The sequence below is a fragment of the Hyla sarda genome, chromosome 7 (genome assembly GCF_029499605.1).
Source record: "Hyla sarda isolate aHylSar1 chromosome 7, aHylSar1.hap1, whole genome shotgun sequence".
In the NCBI taxonomy this organism is placed as follows: Eukaryota; Metazoa; Chordata; class Amphibia; order Anura; family Hylidae; genus Hyla; species Hyla sarda.
Window position 1 is genome coordinate 164,291,928 of NC_079195.1, and position 24,237 is coordinate 164,316,164.

The 24,237-nt window shown below is 43.3% G+C and overlaps 1 protein-coding gene across 7 annotated transcripts in view; it reads right to left on the reverse strand.

Moving 5' to 3' along the window:
• Window positions 1-24,237, reverse strand: part of BTBD18 (BTB domain containing 18) — a 127,645-nt gene that overhangs the window by 46,353 nt on the left and 57,055 nt on the right. The window contains exons 2-3 of one of the 7 annotated variants that reach the window (XM_056531194.1): window positions 2,713-2,892; window positions 2,318-2,550 (exon numbers count right to left, since the gene is read on the reverse strand). The exons of 2 other annotated variants lie outside the window; for them this stretch is intronic. The gene's annotated coding sequence lies outside the window, so the exon portion shown is untranslated. Of the gene's footprint in view, window positions 1-2,317; window positions 2,551-2,712; window positions 2,893-12,010; window positions 12,052-12,727; window positions 12,945-24,237 lie in introns of those variants that run through there. 4 more of the 7 variants (XM_056531192.1, XM_056531196.1, XM_056531195.1 and 1 more) reach the window with 4 other exon arrangements.

Below are 24,237 nucleotides of genomic sequence, written 5' to 3' on the forward strand. Positions count from 1 at the left end.
GGGGATGATGAAGGGGGGATGTGTGGGATGATGACAAGGGGATGATTATGAGGATGTTAATGACGGGTCTGGATGATGACAGGGGGGGATGAGGTATTTCCCACCCTAGGCTTATACTCGAGTCAATAACTTTTCCTGGGATTTTGGGTTGAAATTAGGGGTCTCGGCTTATACTTGGGTCGGCTTATACTCGAGTATATACGGTACACCTTTAATTATAAGTAACTTTTCCTTCCCATGTTTGTAGAATCCCCTAGAATCACAGGGGTGTGGAAATTTTATAAAAAACTACTTGTCCACCGGACTAAAATGGAGCAAAATCTACTTGTCCCTCATGACGATCCACTTGTCTGGACAAATTTTCGCTTTTACACTCATTTTTTACTCCTCGCCCTATAATAGCCTTAACTACCTACTATAATGATACCTTTTAATTTTTCAATAACATTCTCTGAACCCAAAAAAAAAATTATATATATATTTTATATATATATATATATATATATATATATATATATATATATATATATATATATATATATATATATATATATATATACACACACACATTAAGGGAAGTGAAATTGAAATAGTAAAAGATAATTTTGCAGATTTGGTGGTTTTCTTTTCTGCGCCATTTACCTTGTGGTTGAGGTAACATGTTAGTTTTATACTTTAGGCCGGCCCGATTACAGCGATACCAGATTTGTATCGTTTACATCATGTTTTACTAATTCTGAACTTTTAAAAAAAAAAATTAATTGCAATTTTTTAACCCCTGTACCTTTATTTTTTTTCCGCATACCAGGCTGTATGAGGGCTAATTTTTTGCTCCATAATCTGTTTTTTGTATCGGTACCATTTTGGTATTGATCTGACTTTTTATAATATCCCAGAGAAAAAAGTTAAAAAGCAATTAAAAATTGCAAATCTGTGGTTTGGTATTTTTTTTTATATTTACCGTACGGGATACATAATGTTATATTTTAATAGGTTGTACAATTACGCACGAAGCGATACCAAATATGTTTATTTTTATTATGTTTGCATGTTTTTATATAGGAAAAGGGGGTGATTTGAACTTTTAACATGGAAGGAGTTAATGCAGCGGTCTTCAAACTGTGGCCCTCCAGATGTTGCAAAACTACAACTCCCAGCATGCCCGGACAGCCAACGGCTGTCCTGGCATGCTGGGAATTGTAGTTTTGTAACATCTGGAGGGGCACAGTTTGAAGACCACTGGGTTAATGTGTGTCTTTCAAACTTTTATTAAAACTTTTATTTATTTTTTTTTTTACACTTTATTACACTTATAGGAGGAATCATTAGATTCCTCAGACAGATGAATAGAGTTCTATTGAACTCTATTAATCTGTGTGCTCTGTGATCCATTGATAGAGCCTAGTCCAGCTACGCTCTATCAATGACAGACTGGGACAGGAGGGAACAGAGGTAAGCCCTCCAGCTACCTCTATAGTGGATCTCCCTCCGCGATCGCGCTGCGGGGGGGCGACCCACCCCACTAGCCCACCTGGGAGCATTCACATGTCCCTTTAGACGCCGCTGTCAGCTTTGACAGCGGCGATCTAAAGGGTTAATAGCCAGCCGCGGCGATTGCTACTGAGAACAGCCGGGGGCTGCAGAGTATGGAGCGGGCAGGAATCCGGAGCCCATTATGACCCTAAGGACGGGAGCATTTTTTGCAAATCTGACCACTGTCACTTTAAGCATTAATAACTCAGGGATGCTTTTACTTATAAATTTGATTCCGAGATTGTTTTTTCATGACATATTCTACTTTATGGTAGTGGTAAATTTTCGTCGATCCTTGCATAATTTTAAGGTGAAAAATTCAAAAATTTGATGAAAAATGTCACATGTCCCTTTAGACGCCGCTGTCAGCTTTGAAAATTTTGCATTTTTCTAACTTTGAAGCCCTCTGCTTGTAAGGAAAATAGACATTCCAAATAAATTATATATTGATTCACATATACAATATGTCTAATTTAGGTTTCCATCATAGAGTTGACATGTTTTTACTTTTGGAAGACATCAGAGGGCTTCAAAGTTCAGCAGCAATTTCAAATTTTTCTCAAAATTTTCTAAATCGGAATTTTTCAGGGACCAGTTCAGATTTGAAGTGGATTTGAAGGGCCTTCAAATTAGAAATACCCCACAAATGACCCCATTATAAAAACTGCACCCCTCAAAGTATCCAAAATGACATTCAGTAAGTGTGTTAACCCTTTAGGTGTCTCACAGGAATATATATGAGTATTCTTCAAGAATACAAAAGCAAAATGCAGTATATAATCACCCAGTGTGGATCACGCAAAGTCCGCAGGTAGTTACAAGGAGAGGAGTAACCGGCTTCTTGAGCTTCAACGTGCAGCTTCACTGCCGTCTCCTGCAGTCTTTAGCCGTCTCCATTCACTTAAGGACAGGTGAGAACGTTTGCTACGTTTCAGAGGCAACGCCTCCTTTTGTCAAGCATGGTGCACATTCCCATCATCAACATACATAGTAAAAACCTCTCGCGAGATTTCAATTCTAAAAACATCCGAAAAATACAAAAAGTATTACAAATATTAAAAATACAATGTATATGGATCAAGATAGAAGCAGTAACCATTCTTAAAGAAATACATTGAAATTACAAATCTCATTAATTCCGTGGGGTTGCAGCGTACACAATTTTTGGATCCAACGTACCTCACTTCTTTCATCTTTTAGGTTTCATCTTAATTCGCTCTTTATTTTCCCCTTCTACATTCTCCAATATTTGCCATCTTAATTCATTAACATTAGGTCCTCTTTCAAAAAAAAATGTCTAGCTGCACTAGCTTCATCTTTCTCTTTTTGTTTAGGAATTGCACTTGTGTTCATTAACCCCTTGATAATAAAATAATAAAAATAAAAAAATAAATAACCCTGGGATGCTTGTACTTATGAATTTGATTCAGAGATAGTTTTTTCGTGACATATTCTAATTTATGTTAATGGTAAATTTTCGTCGATACTAGCATCATTTCTTGGTAAAAAATTCTATTCTATTTTATGGAAAATTTTGCATTTTTTTACTTTGAAACTCTCTGCTTAGAAGGAAAATAGACATACCAAATAAATTATATATTGATTCACATATACAATGGGGGAGATTTATCAAAACCAGTGCAGAGAAAAAGCTGACCAGTTGCCCATAGCAACCAATCACATTTCTTCTTTCATTTTTGAAAAGGCTTCTGCAAAATGAAAGTAGACATCTGATTGGTTGCTATGGGCAACTCAGCAACTTTTCCTCTGCACAGGTTTTGATAAATCTCCCCCAATATGTCTACTTTATGCTTGCATCATAAAGTTGACATGTTTTTACTTTTGGAAGACATAAGAGGGCTTCAAAGTTCAGCAGCAATTTTGAAAATTTTCAAAATCGGAATTTTTCAGGGACCAATTCAGTTTTGAAGTGGATTTGAAGGGCCTTCAAATTAGAAATACCCCACAAATGACCCCATTATAAAAACTGCATCCCTCAAAGTATCCAAAATGACATTCAGTAAGTTTGTTAACCCTTTAGGTGTTTCACAGGAATAGCAGCAAAGTGAAGGAGAAAATTCAAAATCGTAATTTTTTACACTCGCATGTTCTTGCAGACCCAGTTTTTTTATTTTTACAAGTGGTAATAGGAGAAAAAGCCCCCCAAAATTTGTAACCCAATTTCTCTTGATTAAGTAAATACCTCATATGTGTATGTCAAGTGTTCGGCGGGCGCAGTGGAGGACTCATAAGGGAAGGAGAAACAGTGGGATTTTGGAGAGTGAATTTTGCAGAAATGGTTTTTGGGGGGCATGTCACATTTAGGAAGCCCCTATGGTGCCAGAACAGCAGAAAAAAATCCATGTGGCATACCATTTTGGAAACTACACCCCTAAAGGCACGTAACAAGGGGTCCAGTAAGCCTTAACACCTCACAGTTGTTTGACGACTTTTCGTTAAAATCGGATGTGTAAATGGAAAAAAAAATATTTTTCACTAAAGTGTTGTTTTTTCCCCAAATTTACAATTTTTACAAAAGGTAATGGGAGAAAATGCCCCCCAAAATTTGTAACCCCATCTCTTCTGAGTATGGAAATACCCCATGTTAGGACATAAAATGCTCTGCTGGAGCACTACAATGCTCAGAAGAGAAGGTGCCCCATTGAGCTTTTGGAAAGCTAATTGGTTTGGAATGGTAGTCAGGGGCCATGTGCGTTTACAAAGCCCCCCGTGGTGCCAGAACAGTGGACCCCCCCACGTGACCCCATTTTGGAAACTACACCCCTCACAGAATTTAATAAGGGGTGAAGTGAGTATTTACACCCCACTGGCATTTGACAGATCTTTGGAACAGTGGGCTGTGCAAATGAAAACTTAACTTTTTCATTTTCACGGACCACTGTTCCAGAAAACTATCAGACACCTGTGGGGCGTAAATGCTCACTGCACCCCTTAATACATTACATGAGGGGTGTAGTTTACAAAATGGGGTCACATGTGGGGGGGGGGTCTATTGTTCTGGCACTATGGGGGCTTTGTAAACACACATGGCCTCCAATTCCGGACAAATTTTCTTTTCAAAATCCCAATGGCGCTCCCTCTCTTCTGAGCATTGTAGTGCACCCGCAGAGCACTTTACATCCACATATGGGGCATTTTCTTACTCAGAAGAATTGGGGTTACAAATTTTCCCTTGTGAAAATGAAAAATGTAGGGTAACAACAGCATTTTAGTGAAAAATTTTCTTTTTTCATTTTACCATCCAAATTTAATGAAACTTCGTCAAACCCCTGTGGGGTGTTAAGGCTCAGTATACCCCTTGTCGCATTCAGTGAGGGGTGTAATTTCCAAAATGGGGTCACATGTGGGTATTTATGTTTTTGCGTTTATGTCAGAACCCCTGTAAAATCAGCCACCCCTGTGCAAATCCCCAATTTAGGCCTCAAATGTACATGGTGCACTCACACTCCTGAGCCTTGTTGTGTGCCCACAGAGCATTTTACGCCCACATATGGGGTATTTACGTACTCTGGAGAAATTGAGTTACAAATTTTGGGGGTCTTTTTTTCCCCTTTTTCTGCTTGTGAAAATAAAAAGTATTGGGCAACACCAGCATGTTAGTGTAAAAAAAATTTTTTTTTTTACATTAACAGGCTGGTGTAGCCCCCAACTTTTCCTTTTCATAAGGGGTAAAAAGGAGAAAAAGCCCCCCAAAATTTGTAGTGCAGTTTCTCCCGAGTACGGAAATACCCCATATGTGGCCCTAAACTGTTTCCTTGAAATACGACAGGGCTCTGAAGTGAGAGAGCGCCATGCGCATTTGAGGTCTAAATTACGGTTTGCATAGGGGTGGACATAGGGGTATCCTACGCCAGTGATTCCCAAACAGGGTGCCTCCAGCTGGTGCTAAACTCCCAGCATGCCTGGACAGTCAGTGGCTGTCCGGAAATGCTGGGAGTTGGTGATTTGCAACAGCTGGAGGGTCCGTTTTGGAAACAATGCCGTACAATAAGTTTTTCATCTTTATTGGGGGGGGGGGGGGGGGGGAGACAGTGTAAGGGGGTGTATATGTAGTGTTTTACCCTTTATTTTGTGTTAGTGTAGTGTAGTGTTTTTAGGGTACGTTCGCACTGGCAGAGGTTTACAGTGAGCTTCCCGCTAGGAGTTTGCGCTGCAGCTAAAAATTTACCGCAGCCCAAACTTGAAGCAGGAAACTTACTGTAAACCTGCCCGTGTGAATGTACCCTGTACGTTCACATGGGGGGGCAGATCCCCAGCTGTTTCAAAACTACAACTCCCAGCATGTAATGACTGAGGAGTTGTACTTTTGAACAGCTGGAGGCACACTGGTTGGAAAACCTTCAGTTAGGTTCTTTTACCTAACTCAGTATTTTCCAACCAGTGTGCCTTCAGCTGTTGCAAAACTACAACTCCCAGCATGTACTGATCGCCGAAGGGCATGCTGGGATTTGCAGTTTTGCAACATCTGGAGGGCTACAGTTTATAGACCACTGCCCAGTGATCTCCAAACTGTGACCCTCCAGATGTTGCAAAACTATATATCCCAGCATGCCCAGACAGCAAAGAGCTGTTTGGGCATGCTACGAGTTGTAGTTTTGCAAGATCTGGAGGGATACAGTTTAGAGACCACTGTATAGTGGTCTCAAACTGCAGTCCTCCAGCTGTTGCAAAACTACATATTCCAGCATGCCCAAACAGCAAACAGCTGTCTGGGCATGCTGGAAGTTGTAGTTTTGCAACATCTGGAGGTCTACAGGTTAGAGACCACTGTAACCCTCCAGTTGTTGCTAGGCAACTTACCGGCTTCCGTAGGATCCAGGGAGCCATCTTCTTCTGCCGCACGACGATCACGGTCACCCGCTGCCTCCGGACAGGTAAGTGGACGTCGGCATTCGGTCCCCTTCGGTTCCCCGTTCTGCCCCGCCTATTGTGGGTGGGCAGGACAGGGAAAACGAAAGTTAACACCCCCGCCCCCGATCTGCTATTGGTGGTCGCGTCTAGACCACCAATAGCAGGGATAGCACCCCTGCCACCTCACTCCTATCCCTTCAGGGGGATCGTAGGTGTCTTAGACAACCGTGATCCCCCTTATATTCCGAGTCACCGGGTCACCATAGACCCGTAATGACCCCGAATCGGCACAAATCGCAAGTGTGAATTCACATGCGATTTGCGCCGATCGCCGACATGGGGGGGGGCTGATGACCCCCCCTAGGCATTTGCGTGGGGTGCCTGCTGATCAATATCAGCAGTCACCCCGGTCCGGTCCCCGCCCGGCAAGAGGCGGGGACCGAAATTCCCCCTGCGTATGGATACGCTCTTCGTCCTTAAGTACCAGGACGCAAGGGCGTATGCATATGCCCTTCGTCCCCAACAGGTTAAATGGGCACTGTCATTAACCCCTTAAGGACCAGGGGTTTTTACGTTTTTGCAATTGAATTTTTTCCTCCTTCCCTTAAAAAAATCATTAACTCACTTCAATTATACACCTAAAAATCCATATAATGGCTTATTTTTGGTGCCACAATTTTACTTTGTAATGACATCAGTCATTTACCCAAAAATCGCAAAACGCAAAAAAAAAAAAAAATCATTGACAAAATTGAAAAAAAACAAAACATTTTGTAACTTTTGGGGGCTTCTGTTTCTACGGAGTACATTTTTCGGTAAAAATGACACACACTCTTTATTCTGTAGGTCCATACGATTAAAATGATACCCTACTTTTTTAGGTTTGATTTTGTTGTACTTCTGAAAAAAAATCATAACTACATGCAGGAAAATTTTATGTTTAAAATTGTCATCTTCTGACCCCTATAATTTTTTTATTTTTCCGCATATGGGGCAGTATAAGCTACTTTTTTGCGCCGTGATCTGAAGTTTTTAGCGGTACCATTTTTGTATTGATCAGACTTGTTGATCGGGAATTTTTTTGCACGTACGCCATTGACTGTGCGCACACGGCAATACCACGTTTATTTTTATTTACACTTTTTTTTAAATGGGAAAAGGAGGGCGATTCAAACTTATTAGGGGAGGTGTTAAATGATCTTTATTCACTTTTTTTTTGCAATGTTATAGCTCCCATATGGGGCTATAAGGCTACACATACTTATCTTTTACATTGATCACTGGTTTCTCATAGGAAACCAGTGATCAATGATTCTGCCGCTTGACTGCTCATGCCTGGATATCAGGCACTGAACAGTCATTCGGCAATTTGACACCAGGAGGCAAGGTAGGAGACCCTCCTCGTGTCCCACAGCTGTTCGGGATGCTGCGATTTCACCCTGGACATACCGAACAGCCCCCTGAGCTAGCAGGCAGTGATTTACTTTCACTTTGAACGCCGCGTCTAAATGGTTAATAGCGCGCGGCACCGCGATCATTGCCGCGCGCTATTAGCCACGGGTCCCGACCTGCTATGACACATTGTGGCGTTATAGAAAGGGAAAGGACTCAGGATGTACCGTTACGTCCTTGGTCCTTAAGTGGTTAAAATGAATTTTTGCTATTGCACCCCTTATGGTAAATAAAAAAAATCTTTCATATGTAAAAAAAAAAAAAAATTCTATTTTATTTGTGTTTAAAAAACTGCCACTGCCACTGCCACTGGCAGATGCCACTGATTAAGCAGTACTACCACCACTGGATGCCAGTGACATCAGTCCGTCATCTTATGCTGTACACTAGTGACATCTGTCCCCCATCTCATGCTGTACGCTAGTAACATCAGTCAGCCACCACCTGCTGTAAGTGGGATACTACCAACCAATCCACCATCACCCTACTTCCAGCCAGGCCTACACATACACAACTCATCATCCCCAGAAAATGGATAATTTTTTCAGCTTTTCATACAGAAGTTATTTTTTCTCCAGTTTTCACTATTTTAGAATGCCAATCCTGTTACTACTCTCAAAAAGGGATAACTTTTGGCACGCTGGGATAATGCCACGGCATCTTCCCATGCCGTGTGTATATTAACACTGGCAGACATCTACCGACAATCATGGATATTTTATGCCGCTTGATTTTGGTGTGAATAAGCCTAAAAAATAGGCGAGCTGGAAAAGTTACCATGGGTTACCTCATGTCACCATAACTGAGCCTTAAAAACACTTTAAAACTACTTAAAGTCTTAACAGTGTTAGACAGCGGTTTAGAACAGTGTTTTAAATGTGTTTAGGGTTTATTTAATTGCCATTTCAAACCAAGCCGAACTCAGGATTTTTGAAAAGTTTAGCAAGTTTGCTCAATTCTAAATCTGACCTATAATCACAATTGAGGTGTTTTATGAAGATTTGAAGTCTTTAGGCTGTGTTTGCATGTTGAATATTGACTGCTTTTTTCCACATTTTGTATTGCTTGTGGCTGATTCAGCAATTATTTTCCAAAATCACTGTAAAAATAGCACATTTTGAATGGGAGTTGCGATACAATACCACCATCTTTGGAAAAAATCACACAAACAGCAGAAAAAAAGGCAACAAGAAACACAACATCAGAAGAGCTATGTATCCCGATTCCATAGAGATAGCAGCAGTGTACAGATATAGGAGGGGAGGGGTCTGTGAGCAAGCAGGCGATGTCATCCTGTAGTTCAGAGAGTCCGCAAACTCAGAACTTGACTTATTTTTGACACATTATACCATGTAACTTTCTGTAGGTCAAAATGACTTAAATGGGGTACTCCAGCGAAAAACATTGTATACCCTATCCAAAGGATAGGGGATAAGATGTATGGTCACGGGGGTTCTACCACTGGGGACCCCCGCAATCTCCAGGTCGGCAGCAGCAGCATCCGGAACACTGAAGCTTGGAGCTTCCGGGTTCGTGAAGTCACGCCCCTCCATTCAAGTCTATGGGAGGGGGCGTGACAGCTAGTACATAGCCGTCACGCCTCCTCCCATAGACATGAAGGGAGGCATGGCGGATGTACTTGCCAGTCATCTGGCATGGAGCGAAGTTCGCTTCGTGCACAGATGACTGGAGTGCCGCGCCGGAGATCCAGTAGGAAGTGGATCCAGTGGGAAGGAGAACTAAGTCCTTCCTTTATATTTCCCATTACTTTTGTATACACTCCTTGCTTTGGCGCAAAAAACTGCAGTGGCAGTTTAAAAAAAATAAAAAATTAAACTGTGGAAACCAAGCCTTAGACTGGTGAGCGTGCATGATATGGGCAAAAAAATTTTATAACCCTAAAATATGCAATTTACTAGAGGTGCACCGAAATGGAAATTTCAGAACCGAAACGAAACCAAAATAAAAAATAATGTCCGGCCGAAACCGATACCGAAAATGACTTCTCCCCGTCTTCTGGTAAAATGCAGCGCTCCGCTCATTAGATTAGATTAGATTCCCCCACATTAGATTGCCAGCTCCCCCACATTAGGTCGGGAGTTCCCCCACATTAGTAGGCAGCTCCCCCGCAATAGTAGGCAGCTCCCCCGCAATAGTAGGCAGCTCCCCCGCAATAGTAGGCAGCTCCCCCGCAATAGTAGGCAGCTCCCCCGCAATAGTAGGCAGCTCCCCCGCAATAGTAGGCAGCTCCCCCGCAATAGTAGGCAGTTCCCCCGCAATAGTAGGCAGGTTCCCAACATTAGGTCAGCATTTCCCCCACAATAGTAGGCAGGTTCCCCACAATAGTAGGCAGCTCCCCCCAACAATAGTAGGCAGTTCCCACACAATATTAGGCAGCTCCCCCCACATTTTTAGGCAGCTCCCCCCCACATTAGGTCAGCAGTTCCCCCACAATAGTAGGCAGGTTCCTCACAATAGTAGGCAGCTCCCCCACATTAGGTCAGCATTTCCCCCACAATAGTAGGCAGGTTCCCCACAATAGTAGGCAGCTCCCCCCAACAATAGTAGGCAGTTCCCACACAATATTAGGCAGCTACCCCCAACAATATTAGGCAGCTCCCCCCCACATTAGGTCAGCAGTTCCCCCACAATATTAGGCAGCTCCCCCCACATTTGTAGGCAGCTCCCCCCAACAATATTAGGCAGCTCCCCCCCAACAATATTAGGCAGCTCCCCCCCAACAATATTAGGCAGCTCCCCCCCAACAATATTAGGCAGCTCCCCCCCAACAATATTAGGCAGCTCCCCCCCAACAATATTAGGCAGCTCCCCCCAACAATATTAGGCAGCTCCCCCCACATTTGTAGGCAGCTCCCCCCCACATTAGGTCAGCAGTTCCCCCACAATAGTAGGCAGCTCCCCCCACCCCACAGACATACAGCTTCCAGCCATATACAGTGTATGGATGGAGGCTGTATGTCTGTACTGCTGCCCCCACAGTGTTCCGGTCACCGCTCCTCCGGCTCGGGTCACATCTACTGCTATGGCCTATGGACCATAGCAGTAGGTGCCGAGACCGGAGGAGCTGTGACCGGAACACTGAAGAAGATGACACGGTCACTTACCAGGCCCCGGCCAGCGCGCGTTCTCCTGCGACGATCCTGCGGTCCTCCTGCATCTCTATGGTTGTACGCACGGGACGTCAGTGACGTCCCGTGCGTACGACCATAGAGGCAGAAAAGCGAGGGACCGAAGGAGGATCGCAGGAGGACGTCAGGGAATGGTGAGTGACCGGCGGACATCCTTATGTCCCGAAAAGATTTTTCGGGACACAGGGATGTCCGGGATAGGATTAGGAATACTTCTTTTTATGTGCCCGGGCCGGCTCCCGTGTGGCTGCAGGCGGGGGCCGACCAGAGCATATAAAACCTAATACTGTATACTAAAAACCAGGGGGCCTCCAGATGTTGTGAAACTACAACTCCCAGCATGCCCGGACAGACTTTGCCGGTCCGGGCATGCTGGGAGTTGTAGTTTCACAACAGCTGGAGGCCCCCTGGTTTTTAGTATACAGTATATTAGTTTTTATATGCTCTGGCCGGCCCACGCCTGCAGCCACACACGGGAACCGGCCCGGGCACATAAAAAGAAGTATTCCTATCCCGGAGAGCGCAACCCCCCCCCCCCCCCCCCCCCCCCAGATGTTGCGCCCGGCCCCCCCTGCACCCCCCACGAGTGCCTCTGCCACTGGCAGTGTTTGTAACTTGTGCTGTGGGCGGGCAGGGGAGGTGGGTCATTATCGGCACATTTTTTGTTGTTTCGTCATTTTGCCGAAATAGCTATTTTCGGCCGATATATCGGTGCATCCCTACAATTTACTAATATAGTGTTATTGCAAATGTAATACTTGAAGTACTGAACAGCTGCTCAACCAGGGAGTACAGGACTAAGACCCCCAAAACAAATGTATTTTTGGTGGTTTTAGAACTGGGATATACAGGTAAGCAATGATGTATGCTCCTGCTGCATTTTAATGTTTTACCTGATTTCCCCCTTCAAAAGGAGCTAACATTCAGCTTCCAATGCATTGGTGCACATAAAAAAAGAATATAAGATAAAATAAGAATATTAAAACCTCTAGATGGCTACTTACTTTTTTCGCTAACTGCAAATAGGCACAACTCTATATCTAGCCTGTAGAAATAGAAAGCCAAATAGGGGACTGCTGCTGATTTTGAAGTGTGTTGCTTGACAAAGGTTACCTTATACCAGTGGTTCCCAAGCAGAGTGCCTCCAGCAGTTGCAAAACTACCACTCCCAGCATGCACGGACAGCATGCTGCATGCAGAGGTTGTCCGGGCATGCTGGAAGATGTAGTTTTGCAACAGCTGGAGGCAGCCTGGTTGGTAAACAATGCCTTATACTTACACATGGGCTGCAGGATTCAAATTCAAACAAAGCAGGCATGACAACTTGCTCTGTAGCTGCCTGAATATAGATGCTGCTCAGGTGTTTTATACAACTGGTGGATACAAAAACCTGCTTATGTCCAAAGCAGCAGGCTGGAGTGGGGAACTCCAGGGTACTGGGAGCAATTTAAAAACCCCTTCAAACATGTAGTGGTTGGAACTTATAAAACACATCCACTTAAGCCACACATATGCTTTATTTCTTTGTAAACTATGTGTTCAATAAAACCCCTTTCTCCCTCTTCAAATAGGGTAGCTTTGTAAATCATTAACCTCAATACATGGTACCCCTATGGAAAACCCTTCTATAGGGAGACTTGCATGTCTAGTCTTGCTAAGCCATAACTAAAGTTAAGTGCAGTTGTCTATTCTGAACAGTAAAGGAAAGCTCTTTTACATACACTTTGCACAGTCTCACTGCTCCAATATGTTGTCCCAGCCGACTTGCTATACGTCCGCCCTGCTCCGTCTCTCCTCAGTCTCTGCCTTCCCTCAGTGACATGGACATTGTGTTGCAGCATTCTTTAGCATCTTTTTTTGGGTGTCCTAGCATTCTGAGGGTTTCACCAGAGGGTGCTCTCACACCTGACTATGTCAGCACACCTGGGGCTCTAATGTCTGTCACCCTCTCAGTAACACTTTTTTAGAAAATAGAGAAAAATCTCATGTGTAAATAAGAAATATCTTTTATTGCACTTACAGAATTAAAAACGTGTACACTAGAATGTAGGCTTACCATAGTCCATACAACCAATAGGATGTGCACTATTTGGAACAATAGTGGGTTTTACTAAGCACAAAGCATATAGAAGAATTTGGCATATGTGTTGTCCTCCCTTAAAGACCAGAGCATTTTTTGCACATCTGACCACTGTCACTTTTAGCATTAATAACTCTGGGAAGCTTTTATTTATGAATGTGATTCAGAGAGATTGTTTTTTCGTGACATATTCTAATTTAAGAAAAAAATGTGGATACCAGAAGCCTCTAGGACTAATACCATAAATGTTACATGATGATTATAACATAATGTAAAATGAAATGGAACTGTGCTTCACTTTAATAAAGAAAAAAAGAGATTTATTATAAAATGATTGTACAAGATGAATAGCATTAATAAAAAACCTCCTTCCACAGGGCCCTTGTGGGGAGGTAATATAAAATAATATAAAACAAAATGATCTCAAACAGCCGCTATAAAGTTGGATCTTCCGCTAATCCGATATTTGGTAAACCGGCATAGTTCAATTTTTCACTCCGTATCCGTATATAATATATAGCTCAAAATATGATCAAGGACACCTCATATATTTACCAGCTCCTGCAGATGGAAACCGTTCATGGTATATGGCCATATGGCTGGACGTCCGAGAGACGATGGTGTCTGATGTAGAGGCTGTATACAGCGCTGGCATGCGCTGCAGCGACGGGCCCGGTTGCCACAGGCCTAGGAGTAGTCGCTAGTCACGGAGATAGATAGACTGCTCCGGAGATGAAAAAAACAGCCTTGGAGGTAGATGGATCTGCTCCAGAGGTGAAAGCAGCCTCGTGGAAGGTCTCTCGGCGTCTGACATCAGCCAGGTGAGTAGATTGCGGTAAGGTGGAATACTGGATTTGCAGAGTGGATTTACAGGGTGGATTTGTAGAGTTCACAGAGCTTTAAAAGGAATGGTGTCCAGGATATGAGGATGTGGTTAATGGATAGCAGTAATCGTGCGGTAATTTTTCCTCTCCTCTAGACGCGTTTCAGGGTACTTTATTAATGACCCTTTCCTCAGTACTTCCTCTGGGCGGTATGGCCAAATATGTGTATCACGGTATTTTTTTTAACTTACAGCGGTTCCACGGTATATAACTGTATTTTCACCCCCCGCCCCAATCATGTGAGCCGCGCGCGGTGTTCGGCTCCCCCCCACCAAAATCATGTGACCCACCAGCACTGTTCTGCACCCCCCCCAATTAATGATCAGTCCAGCGGGGTACTACTCACAGATGTCACCTTCAAGCACTGCTCTCCTCCTCTTTGTTGGGGGCCGCTGGCGATGGAACTCGCTGTACACCAGTGGTCTCCAACCTGCGGACCTCCAGTTGTTGCAAAACTACAACTCCCAGCATGCCAGGACAGCCAATGGCTGTCCGGGCATGCTGGGAGTTGTAGTTTTGCAACAGCTGGAGGTCTGCAGGTTGGAGACCACTGCTGTACGCTGTATACCTATGCCTGGGCTGCAAAAGATACAGAAAATAAACTTTAACTTACCTATGTCGGCCACACGCTGTTCCTTGGGACTGGAACGTCAGACAGCCGTCAGCCTATCACTGGCCGCAGCGATGTCCCGCCCCGGCCAGTGATAGGCTGAGCGCACTGTCATGTAAGAAGCCGGCCAGAGCTCCTTACATGACAGTGGGCTCAGCCTATCACTGGCCGGGGCGGGACTTCGCTCCGGCTGGTGATAGGCTGATGGCTGTTCGACGTTCCCATCCCCAACGTGTGGCCGACGTAGGTGAGTTACAGTTTATTTTCTTTATCTTTTGCAGCCCGGGCATAGGGATAAAGCGTACAGCAGTGGTCTCAAACCTGCGGACCTCCAGCTGTTGCAAAACTATGGCTGTCCGATGGCTGTCCGGGCATGCTGGGAGTTGTAGTTTTGCAACATCTGGAGGTCTGCAGGTTGGAGACCACTGGCATACAGCTGGCATACAGTATAGAGTGCCAGCGCCAACCGGTATTGTGGTATGGGGGGAAAATTCATATCGTGCAGCCCAAAAAATTTGGTATTTGGTATGAACCAGTATACCGCCCAGCCCTACATGAACTGTTTCAATCTGCAAGAGCTGGTAAATATATGAGGTGTCATTGATCATATTTTGAACTATATATTATATACGGATACGGAGTGAAAAATTTAACTATGCCGGTTTACCAAATATCGGATTAGCGGATGATCCAACTTTATAGCGGCTGTTTGAGATTATTTTGTTTTAGATTATTTTATATTACCTCCCCACAAGGGCCCTGTGGAAGAAGGTTTTTTATTAATGCTATTCATCTTGTACAATAATTTTATAATAAATCTCTTTTTTTTCATTATTAAAGTGAAGCACACTTCCATTTCATTTTACATTATGTTATAATCATCATGTACCATTTATGGTATTAGTCTAGAGGCTTCTGGTATCCACATTTTTTTCTTCAAATATCTATTTATTATCTGTACTTTTTGGTGTAAGTACACTCCATATAGCCTCGACTAATTTTTTTGTGAGCTGCACATTTTATTCTTTTTTGATATATTTTAATTTAACATAGTGGTACATTTTCATTGATACTTGCACCATTTCTTGGTGAAAAATTCCAAAAGTTTCAGAAAAATTTGAAAATTTAGCATTTTTCTAACTTTGAAGCTCTCTGCTTGTAAGGAAAATAGACATTCCAAATACATTATATATTGATTCACATATACAATATGTCTACTTTATGTTTGCATCATAAAGTTGACATGTTTTTACTTTTGGAAGACACCAGAGAGCTTTAAAGTTCCGCAGCAATTTTCCAATTTTTCAAAATATTTTCAAAATCAGAATTTTTCAGGGACCAGTTCAGTTTTGAAGTGGATTTGAAGGGCCTTCATATTAGAAATACCCCATAAATGACCTCATTATAAAAATTGCACCCCTCAAAGTACACAAAATGACATTCAGAAAGTTTGTTAACCCTTTCAGTGTTACACAGGAATAGCAAAATCTCCATTTTTTACACTAACATGCTCTTGTAGAAAAAGTTTTTGAATTTTATTTTTTTTTTATAATCTTCCTAAAATTTGTAACCCAATTTCTCTCGAGTAAGTAAATACCTCATATGTGTATGTAAAGTGTTCTGCGGGCGGAGTAGAGGGCTCAGAAGGAGCGATAATGGGATTTTGGAGAGTGAATTTTGCTGAAATGGTTTATGGGGGGCCTGTCGCATTTAGGAAGCCCCTATGGCACCATGACAGCAAAAAAAAACAACAAAAAAAAAACACATGGCATACTATTTTGGAAACTACACCCCTAATGGCATGAAACAAGGGGTACAGTGGGCCTTAACACCCTACAGGTGTTTGACGACTTTTCGGATTTGTAAATGAAATCTTCTCACTAATATGCAGTTTTTCCCCCAAATTTACCATTTTTACAAGAGGTAATAGGAGTAAATGCCCCCCAAAAGTTGTAACCCCATTTCTTCTGAGTATGGAAATACCCCATGTGTGGACGTAAAGTGCTCTGCAGGTGCACTACAATGCTCAAAACAGAAGGAGTCACATTTGACTTTTTGAAAGCAAATTTTGCTGAAATGGTTTTTGGAAGTCATGTCGCATTTAGGAAGCACCTATGGTGCCAGAACAGCAAAAAAAAAAAAAAAAAAAAAAAAAAAAAAAAAAGAATCTACACCTCTCAAGGCATGTAACAAGAGGTACAGTGAGCCTCAACAACCCACAAGTGTTTGACGACTTTTTGTTAAAGTCGGATGTGTGAATAAAAAAAATATTTTCACAAAAATGCTCTATTTTTTCCCAAATTTACAATTTTTACAAGTAGTAGTAAGAGAAAATGCCCCCAAAATGTGTAACCCTGTTTCTTCTGAGTATGGAAATACCCCATATGTTGATGTAAAGTGCTCTGCGGACTAACTATAATGCTCAGAAGAGAAGGCGTGCCACTGGGCTTTTGAACAGAGAATTTGTTTGGAATGGAAGTGGGGGACATGTGCATTTACAAAGTCCCCCGTGGTGCCAGAACCGTGTAACACCCCGTGGGCCCCCCCACATGTGACACCATTTTGGAAACTACACCCCTCACAGAATGTAATAAGGGGTGCAGTGAGCATTTACACCCCACTGGCATTTGACAGACCTTTGGAACAGTGGTCTGTGCAAATAAAAAATTTTATTTTTCATTTTCATGGACCAATGCTCAAAAAAATCTGTCATACACCTGTGGGGTGTAAATGCTCACTGCACCCCTTATTACATCCGTGAGGGGTGTAGTTTCCAAAAAGGGGTCACATGTGGGGCGAGGGGGGTCCACTGCTCTGGTACCATGGGGGCTTTTTGTAAATGCACATGACCTTCAATTCCTGCCAAATTCTCTCTCCAAAAGCCCAATGGCGCTCCTTCTCTTCTGAGCCCTGTAATGCTCCAGCAGAGCACTTTAACCCCTTAACGACGAAAGACATATATTTACGTCCTCCGCCAGCTCCCGCGATATGCCACGGGGTCACACGGTGTCCCCGCGTCATATCGGGTCAGTCCCGGCGGCCATCAACGGCCAAGGCCCGCGGCTAATACAGGACATCACCGATTGCGGTGATGTCCTGTTTTAACCCTTGAGACGCAGCGATCAAAACTGACTGCCGCGCCTGAAGCGAAAGTGAAAGTATCCCGGCTGCTCAGTCGGGCTGTTCGGGACCGCTGCTGTGAAATCGCGCAGTCCCGAGCAGCTTACAGGACACTTGGAGGACCCTTACCTGCCTCCTCGGTGTCCGATCGGCGAATGACTGCTCCGTGCCTGAGATCCAGGCCGGAGCAGTCAAGCGCCGATAACACTGATCACAGTGTGTGCAGTGTTATAGGTCCCTATGGGAGCTATAACACTGCAAAAAAAAAAAAAGAGTTTAAAAAAAGTGTTAATAAAGGTCATTTAACCCCTTCCCTAATAAAAGTTTGAATCACCCCTCTTTTCCCATAAAAAAATAAAACTGTGTAAATAAAAATAAACATATGTGGTATCGCCGCGTGCATAAATGTCCGAACTATAAAAATATATCATTAATTAAACCGCACGGTCAATGGCATACACGTAAAAACAATTCCAATGTCCAAAAAAGCGTATTTTTGGTCACTTTTTATACCATTAAAAAATGTATAAACCGATAAAAACTTCAAACCACGGCGCAAAAATTTTTATAGAGGACATTTTTTTAAACGTATACATTTTCCTGCATGTAGTTATGATTTTTCCAGAAATACGACAAAATTAAGCCTGTATCAGTAGGGTATCATTTTAACCGAATGGACCTACAGAATAATGATAAGGTGTCATTTTTACCGAAATATGCACTGCGTAGAAACGGAAGCCCCCAAAAGTTACAAAATTGTGTTTTTTCTTAGACTTTGTCACACAATGATTTTTTTTTTCCGTTTTTGGGTAAAATGACTAATGTCACTGCAAAGTAGAATTGCTGATGCAAAAAATAAGCCATAATATGGATTTTTAGGTGGAAAATTGAAAGGGTTATGATTTTTAAAAGGTAAGGAGGAAAAAACGAAAATGCAAAAACTGAAAAACCCTGCGTCCTTAAGGGGTTAATTCCACAAATAGGGTATTTATATACTGAGAAGAAATGGAGTTACATATTATTGTTTTTTTTTCTCTCCCTATTGCCCCTTGTGAAAATGAAAAATTTGGGATAACACCAGCATTTTAGTGAAAAAATACAAATTTTAAATTTTCACGTCCAACTTTAACGAAAATTCTTCAAACACCTGTGGGGTGTTAAGGCTCACTATACCCCTTGTTACTTTCCCTAAGGGGTGTAGTTTTAAAAATGGGGTCACATGTGGGCTTTTTTTTTTATTTTCCCCGTTTATGTCAGAACTGCTGTAACAATCAGCAACCCTGTGCAAATTACTTCAAATTTACATGGCGCTCTCACTCCTGAACCTTGTTGTGTGCCCACAGAGCATTTTACGTCCACAAATGGGGTATTTCCTAACTCAGGAGAAATTGAGTTACGAATGTTGGGGGTCTTTTTCCTTTTACCTCTTGTGAAAATGAAAAGTATGGGGCAACACCTTCATGTTAGTGTAATAAAATAATTTTTTTTACAATAACATGCTGGAGTAGACCCCAACTTTACCTTTTCATAAGGGGTAAAAGGAGAAAAAAAAATTGTTAGGCAATTTCTCCCAAGTACGGAAATACCCCATATGTGAACCTAAACTGTTGCCTTGAAATACAACAGGGCTCCGAAGTGAGAGAGCACCATGCACATTTGAGGCCTAAATCAGATATTTGCATAGGGACGGACCTGGATGCAAGATTTACACTAATTTTGTGCAGTGTAGTGTAGTATTTTTAGGGTACATTCACATGAGCGCGGGTTTACAGTGAGTTTCCCGCTGGGAGTTTGAGCTGCGACGGAAAATTTGCTGCATCTCAAACTTGCAGCGAGAAACTCACTGTAAACCCCCGCCCGTGTGAATGTACCCTGTACATTTACCAAGGGGGTGGGGGCATGCCCTTTGGCTGTCCATGCATGCTGGGGGTTGTAGATGCAACAGCTGGAGGCACACTGGTTGCAAAGCACTGAGTTAAGTAACAAACTCAGTGTTTTGCAACAAGTATGCATCCAGCTGTTGCAAAACTAAAATTCCCAGCATATACGGTCCATCACTGCATGCTGGGAGTTGTAGTTTGCAACAGCTGGAGGCATACTGGTTGCGAAACATTGAGTTAGGTAACAAACTCAGTGTTCTGCAACCAGTGTGCCTTCAGCTCTTGCAAAAGCCCCAGTCTCAGGTGAGGACTCCCAGCACCCGCTCTCACCCACCAGAACAGGAGCAGAGCGGGTGCCTTTAGGGACACCCCCACAGCAGGAGTCCCGATTCATCGGCCGACGAATCAGGACAATCGTGAGGTGGCACCAGTGCCACCTCACTCCTGCTGCTAAAAGATGATAGGTGCCATCTCGGACAGCACCTATCACCCTTTTTTTTCCGGGTCACCGGGGACCCGACTGACCCGGAATCGCCACAAATTGCCCCAGGGATTTGCACAGGGTGTCTGCTGAATGATTTCAGCAGGCATCTCGGTCCGCTCCCCGCCCAGCGGGGACCGTAATTCCCACGGGTGTACGGGTATGCCCTGTGTCCTTAAGTACCTGGACGTCAGGGCGTACCTGTACGCCCTGTGTCCTTAAGGGGTTAAGAATGGATGCATTCATAGTATTATAGGTTCCAACCACTGCATATTGCAAGAGTTTAATAAGGCACATGGTGATATGCATTCATATGCGATTTTGTGTTTCTCAGAACTCCAGACTATAAAAACTAAATTATAAAACCAATTAACCAGAAAAATTAGGTGCTAAATTTAAAAACACATAACTACAATTACAGTAAAAATAGAAAAACTGCTTTGCCTTGCTTTCTATAAAGGGTACGTTCACACATACATAATCCTCTGCAGTTTTTTTTCTATTATTATTACCAAAGAGCCAGATATTGCAATTTCTGATTTTTGCGAAATATTATCTGATTTCATTTGTGTGCATAATCAGGTGGGGCTGCCATCTTGCCTGTTTAAAAAAATATTTAATAATATGCTTTACAGCAGGCCCCATAGACTATAGACAGGACCTTTCCCATTCAGATAAATTAAGGATGCTCATGTGCATTCTATGTGACCATTTCAGAGGTCATTCTAACAGGGCAGGGGGGCCCTGAACTCTGCTGTGTATGGTGGTGGATCTAGTGTTATATTTTTACCAATATCCCTTTCTACTCTGCTTCTGAGAGAGGCATTACTGGGAAATGATCCGTACAGAACAGGAAATCTCATCTTAGTTTTAGACTTAGTGGTCGTCTAAATGGAAACTGTTTAAGGATTATTATAAAATCTAGATAAAATTAGGGTTGTAAAACATGATTTAATAATACATTATTTAAACAATAGGTCATTTTCTGATGACACACTCCCTTTAATGCTTCCCATAGCTATTAACTTTAAAGAGGAACTCTGCCCCTAGACATGTTATCCCCTATCCAAAGGCCCCAAAGGATAGGGGATAATGTGTGATTGCGGGGGGTCCCAGCGGCTGAAATGCCCGTGATCACATATGTCATCACCTATCCTTTGGGGCCTTTGAATAGGGGATAACATGTCTAGGGGTGGCATACCCCTTTAAACCCCCTAAGGACTACTACACTAAGCCAGCTATCGCCCCTGCAGCAACTACCCTGATATTCCCTAGCCAGTGGAAGATTACAGGATGTTATGGATATGAAAATGACATAAATTTTATTTGCTATATTTGTGTTCCTAGACCAGAAAGCCGCATGGAGTTTAAACAAAGGAAGAGGGGTCTCCAAGGCATGCTTACAGGGGCCTTTTGTAACATTAGACAAATAACACCCGTGGGCTGGACAAGGGGCGGAAACAACATAATAAAAAGCCCATTGAAAGGGGCCACGGTCTCTTTCTCTTCTGGGACAGCATATCATTACACCTTTCCATTCAACTTCCTGTTGGGCCTGAATCCTGAAAGAAAGGACTAAAGCTTTCCCATGCCTGGCTTTCTTCGTCATACTTGCTTTAAAGGGTCCCCGAAGTATTTCAGTATTATATTCTTTGTGTGTTTCATATAGTATAGTTGTATCTTTTAAGGAAAATCCACCCAAATAGCCAACACATAGTGTTTCTACTATAATTGTTGTATATGTGTTTACTTACACTGCAGATTTAAGTTTCTAGCTATTTAGTATTCTCTTCCCTCTTTTAGTTAGAGTGTGTTTAGTTGGCTGTATATTAACCCCTTAAGGACCAAGGACGTACCGGTACGTCCTTGGTCCTGCTCTAATGATATAATGCGGAGTTACACAGTAACCCCGCGTCATATCACGGCAGGCGCGGCGTCATATAGTGAAGCCGGGACCCGCGTCTAATAGCTATTAACCCTTTAGCCGCGCGCTCAGAGCTGAGCCGGGCGGCTAAAAGCGAAAGTGAAAGTTGCCGGCTAGCTCAGTCGGGCTGTTCGGGATAGCCGCGGCTAATCGCGGCATCCCGAACAGCTTACAGGACAGCGGGAGGGCCCCTACCTGCCTCCTCACTGTCCGATCGCCGAATGACTGCTCAGTGCCTGAGATCCAGGCATGAGCAGTCATGCGGCAGAATCGTCGATCACTGGTTTCCTATGAGAAACCAGTGATCAATGATGAAGATCAGTGTGTGCAGTGTTATAGGTCCCTATGGGAGTGTGGCAGTGTGTCAAGGAAAGGGTGTATTTCCCTTGCTAACTCTGCTGAATGCTCCACCTGTGGCCTGATTAATGAGGTATCAGGAAGGGAAAGTGTGTTTAAAAGGAAAAGAAACAGAATAGTTGGGGCTCTCCCTGGGTAACAGCATGTCGCTGTAGGGGGAGACACACGGACCCTGTTGAGGAAACACACAGCGAACTGTGAGCGGTCCAAGAAGTGAAGAAGTGGTGTGAACTGTGAGTAACAGGTTGCAGGGGCACATGTTTTATGCTGGCTGAGGGTAGCTCACCAGATAGTAGTCAGGGCATGCTGATATGTGTAGTCAGTGACCAGACGGTCTAGGACTTTGGTTTGTTCCTGAGTTATGTTTTGTTTTACCTGCAACCTGTCTAAATAAAGCTGGCAAGGTGCCAGGCTTGCATGAATAACCGTTGTCTGCAGGTATATTGAGTGGAAACGTGTCCCGTGGCAGTGTCCTGGATGATCCCGGAGCTAATCCCCAAGACGGATCGTTACAATTGGTGTCGGATGCGGGCAAACACATTGCTAGGAGCAACCAGTGGTTGAGTTGCAGTGAAGTTGTTGCTAGGGGCAACAGATCGCATCAAGCGAGTGGGCGCTCTTTCTCAAGTAAGGAGACAGGTGGACGGGCCACCTGCAGAGTGCAAATTAAGTTTTGAGACTGTGTATAAAGGCGTTGCTAGGGGCAACGGAAAATTTTGTTGGCAAGCGGCTGACATTTTGGCAGAGGACTGTGCTGTGTTGAAAGATGGATGTCCTGATAAGTGTGGTGTTGCAGACTGCTGCAGCACAAGAGGAAGCAACCTTTGCAGAGTTTGAAAGGATTGCTATGCATGAGGCATGGCCCAATACACACTGGGGAAACTTGGTGTTTGGATTCATTGGAGTGGAGGCCCAAAATGTTCATTGTGAACTGGATCCAAAGATCTTACGGGACTATGAGAAAGTCAAGACAGAGATCCTGACTCAAGTGGGAGTAAAAAATATTTATGTGAACCAGTCCTCAAAAGCACAGGGGAGAGAAAAAGGAAAAGACTAGTGGAGATGGGATCCAAGAAATGGTCTTTATTATATAAAAAGGATATATATGACCAATCGCCTAGCAGTGCCCTTGCCAAAGGCGAATGGAATATACTGGGCAAAAAATAGATATAATAAAAAATACAGAATATAGTAGGATTAAAATGAGATAAATATGATGGGTAAGTAGCACCAAAGAAAATTCATTAATTAAATATCTGCTGCATATATCAGGAGAAAACGTTCTCAGTCCATGTAATTCATAGGGATATTTCAATGAAAAATCCACAAGAAATGTCCAGAATGAAAAGTCACAATTAGTTTGGGTGTGTCCGGAGTAACGATATATGGTAGTGAGTGTAGCGACAATAGCTACAATAGGAAATTCATGGACAGGTAATGCAGACAATGTGGCAAACACTGTCAGCGATGAAGATGTCAAGTCTCGGTGCACAGCACCACTCACCCTCCTTTGGAATCCTCAGGTCCGGGCTGGCACGGCTGAGTCCGGCACTCTGGATATCAATGCCCGCCTGGGTGGTATGCTGGGTGAATGGCTGAATCTCCGGGGGTCCGAGATTCAGCCATTCACCCAGCATACCACCCAGGCGGGCATTGATATCCAGAGTGCCGGACTCAGCCGTGCCAGCCCGGACCTGAGGATTCCAAAGGAGAGTGAGTGGTGCTGTGCACCGAGACTTGACATCTTCATCGCTGACAGTGTTTGCCACATTGTCTGCATTACCTGTCCATGAATTTCCTATTGTAGCTATTGTCGCTACACTCACTACCATATATCGTCACTCCGGACACACCCAAACTAATTGTGACTTTTCATTCTGGACATTTCTTGTGGA